Below are 4,580 nucleotides of genomic sequence, written 5' to 3' on the forward strand. Positions count from 1 at the left end.
CCTTTATTCATCATCCCGAAAATAACTTTTTGGGCCAACTGGCAATCTGAGACTGACACAGGAAACCAGACCCCTCCCACTGGAAACCTGACCCCTCCCACAAGAAAACAGACCCCTCCCACAGGAAACCAGACCCCTCCCACAGGAAACCATCCTTCAGCTCCTGGGATCCTTTTATGGTAAAACTCCAGAATGAGCAGTCAGGCTGCTCAGGGGACATCAGCATGAGCGGAGGCCAGATTTAAAGAGACAGTGCTTGGGAAAGGCCTGGAGGCCGGATTTAAAGAGACAGTGCCTGGGAAAGGTCTGGAGGTAGGATTTAAAGCTATTTATGTCTTAAGGTAAGAATTCTGCCAGGCAGTTTGACTCATTGCATTAAAAGTTTTGCACATTGAGTCAAAGCCATCATAAAATTCTTTAATGCATTTATAATGTTGACTACAGTCACTAGAAATGCATCTGAAAAAAATGAGAAAAACTGTAGGATCTCAGGAACATCTCAGAGACTGCATGTCATGCAAACCACACTTCTCCCTTAATTTTGGCTAATTGGTCTTATCTATTCAACTGATGTGCAGCAGATCCAGGTTCAAACCTACAGGAAAACCATAGACAGGCAGTGACTTTTCAAAACGTAATACATTGTGGTTATACTACAGAAACAGAAGAAACCACGCAGCAGACAGTGCATAACTTATCTCATACTGTATTTAATTTACACTCCTGCAGATGAATGTCATTGCTTCAACTGTGCATATTTTAGCCCTATCCTGAGCTACCCATACTGAGCCCAAACATACAGAATATGAAATATGTACTACTGTGTCACAGGAGTTCAATACATCACAAAACAATAAATGACAACAGCAAAACATCTGATGTTTTTATAATTCAGGTTTAATGACACTGAAGGTAGTCTGAAAATACAAAAAAATTCTAGCAAAAGGTTCAAACAAAACAATCATGATAAAACAAAATAAGGAAACTGGACCCATCATTGTTTACCGTAATGAAAGTAAATAAGTACACTGCAGTGATCATTCTGCATTCTCCCTATCAGCTGCATTTCCCCACAGAAATTTCACATTTGAACTCTTGTGAAAATTAATGAAAGCAACTGTAAGAACTAGTAAAATACACAATTAACATTACATTACATTACATTCATTTGGCAGACGCTTTTATCCAAAGCGACGTACAAGAAGTGCATTTTCATGATCGTAGACAACTGCTGAACACGGGTTCAGTAAGGTACAATTACTTATTTTGTACAGCTATTTCTAGCTGAGAACAATGAACACTATCCTGGTCTAACATCTGCAAAGCCAAACTAGGCAGAAGATTAAGCTAGAGTATTAGGACAAATACAATTTACCAAGAAGTGCAGGGATGGGGCAACATGTAACAAGTGACAAGGAAAAAGGGGTATTTTTTTTTTTTTTTTTTTTTTAAATATATATATATACACAGCATGGTGGTGGTTATTCTAGGTATAGTCTGAAGAGATGAGTCTTCAGGCCACGGCGGAAGATGGATAGTGAGGGGGAGGTTCGGAGAGGGACGGGGAGTTCGTTCCACCACTGGGGAGCTAGGGTGGAGAAGCTCTGTGATCCCTTTGGGCGGGTGGGAGGGGTTACAAGACGCCCTGCTGCTTGAGGAGTTGCTCAATTAACTTGAGGAGTTTGCCACTGGCTTCTTTTATACAAAGATGCAGATACAGAAGACATAATTATTATTTCAAAAGCATTTTACCCTGCCATCTTTTGCCAGTATCACACTCTTAATGTTATATTCATGTTTTAATCATCAGAGGTACACACATATCCATTGTACATTTACAATAAAATTTTATTATAATGCAAAAAAAATAAATCATATTTATATAGCTATAAATGCTTTGCCTAAACCTGCTGAAAGATGCTATTGTTGTATTAAGGGTTTAGGCTGTATATTAGGTTAACAGAGGTTAATATTGGGTAAAGCTTAAATTGCAGTGATTAGGCATTGGTCAATGAAATTTGGGTGTACATACAAGTGTGTCAAAATATGTGTGTGTGTGTGTGCGTATCTGTAGGGATGTGTGTGGGTGTGAGAGAGAATGTCTGTGGAAGTTTGAGAATGTGAGTGTGTGAGTGCGTATGAGTGTGTGAATGCGTATGAGTGTGTGAGTGCATATGAGTGTGAGTGTGTATGAATGTGTGAGTGTGTGTGTGTGTGAGTGCGTATGAGTGTGTGAGTGCGTGTGTGTGTGAATGCGTATGAGTGTGTGAGTGCATATGAGTCTGAGTGTGTATGAATGTGTGAGTGTGTGTGTGTGTGAGTGCGTATGAGTGTGTGAAAGTGTGTATAAGAATGTGTATGCAAGTGGGACTGAGTGTGTGGGTGTACGCATGTGTGTGAGTCTGAGTGCTTAGGTGCATGTGTGCATGTGTGGGTGTGAGGGAGAGAGTAGAGTGTGTGTACGTGTGTGTATGTGTATATGTGTGTGTGTGTGTGTGTGTGTCTCTACTCCAATTGGCAGAGGGACACTGAGGAGTTACAGACTCTAAATCCAGCACAGAGGGGTGTGTGTTGAGTGAAGTGTGTGTGGAGTCTGTGCAGGATGGTCAGTGTGTTAGTGTCAGAGACGCTGTAGAAGGACAGTGTGCCGGCTGGACGGTCCACACACACTCCTACCCTGTACACACACACTCCTCTACCAGCACCATCATCATCACCCACTCCTGCTCTGCAGTAGGGGGAGGGGACAGGTTTGAGTGTTTGGTTATGATTGTGCCAGAGAGAGAAACTGAGTGTATCAGAGGATATGTGTTTAAAGTACATCAGACGCCAGGAGTTTTTATTCTGCCCAAACTGACAGTCAGAACACCATCCTTTCCTGCTGATTCTTTTATCTGTCACTGCTACATCAACCCATCCCCCATCAGACACACTGAACTCAGCCTCCCAGTAACAGCGCTCACACACACTCTCTCTGCACACAACTTGGCGCACATCCTCAAATCTCTCTGGATGATCAGGATATGGCTCCTCTCTCCCCGGTGTGTGTGTCACCTTCCTGTTCCCCTCAGACAGAGACAGCTCTCTGTGCGCTGTGTTTGGATCCAGTGTGAGCTGACAGCCGTCTGCACACCAGAGACATTAATGAGATTAATTATCATTATTAATATTCACCTCATTATGTGTGTGAGAGAGAAAGAGCTGTGATAGTAACTGTGTGTGTGTGTTTCTCACACAGGCACACACAGAGCAGAGTGTGTATCTATGGAAAGTGTTCTGTGTCGATACACACTTACATTTCCTGGGTCCAGGTTTGTTCCTGTTCTCTCCTCCATGGTCCACGCTGTAAGAATAGAATTCTGAATTTTAGCCATCCTTTATTTGCACTCTCAACACACCAATGACATCACAGAAATAAACACACAAACACAATAAAACACAAAACCAAGGTCATATGAAAACTAGAAATACCGCCTCACGGTTGTATGCCTCCGCCAACCAGTAGCCAGTTTGGATATAAAATGTCATCACTTCATCATTTTATCCTATTAGACATTTGTGTGAAACTTTGTCATAATTAGCGTATGAATTATTGAGTTATGGCCAAAAACGTGTTTTGTGAGGTCACAGTGACCTTGACCTTTAACCACCAAAATCTAATCAGTTCATCCTTGAGTCCAAGTAGACAAAGAAATTCCCTCAAGGCGTTCCTGAGATATTGCGTTCATGAGAATCGGGATGGACGGATGGACAGACGGACGGACGGACAACCCGAAAACATACGGCTGTGCCGTCGCGGAGGCATAAAAACACAAACACTTATTCCATACTCCATATGAAAAAAAACACAAATCTGTCCCAAAGTAAAATGAATCCATTCCCTCACCCTATTCCATGTGCAAAACTAGCTCCCCTCCCTCCACTGAACATGAAACACCCTTATAACACATACACACACACTGAAACATACTCAAGCTCTCCATTGCTTTGTAATACCGAAACTCCACCATCACAGTGTCCTTGATCAGACCCCCAACAACAACACCACGTCTTGCCTGTTCCCTCCACCAATCAGATTTTCCCCACTTGATGAAACTGCCATTTTCACCTTAAAATGAAATTAATGAGCTGGCACTTATCTGTCTTTGTATGGGAAACCGAGGATAAAAATCTCACTTGTAAATGTTTCCCCCAGAAACCAAAATAAACCTCCTAAAATAGAAGAGAGGCTGAAATCTGGCACACCCCGAAAAAGAATGATAAACAGTTTCTCTCTCCATGCAGAATGAAACAATGGTGGGATCCTGCCGGGTTCATCACAGAAATAAAACTATTTACTGCAGTGATCCCATGCAGCACCCTCCACTGTAGATCCCCAACCTTCTAGACTAACGGCGGATTGTACAGTGTCCTGCAGTGTGTGGGTGTGCGTGTGTGTGTGTGTGTGCGTGTGTGTGTGAGTGTGAGTATGAGTGTGTGCGTGTGTGTGTGTGGGTGTGGGGGTGTGTGTGTGTGAGATGCAGTGTGGAAACTCTCAGTCCTTACAGCAGTGTGAGTGTGTCCAGTTTAGCAGCAGACAG

This window comes from Anguilla anguilla, chromosome 6, assembly GCF_013347855.1.
Source record: "Anguilla anguilla isolate fAngAng1 chromosome 6, fAngAng1.pri, whole genome shotgun sequence".
In the NCBI taxonomy this organism is placed as follows: Eukaryota; Metazoa; Chordata; class Actinopteri; order Anguilliformes; family Anguillidae; genus Anguilla; species Anguilla anguilla.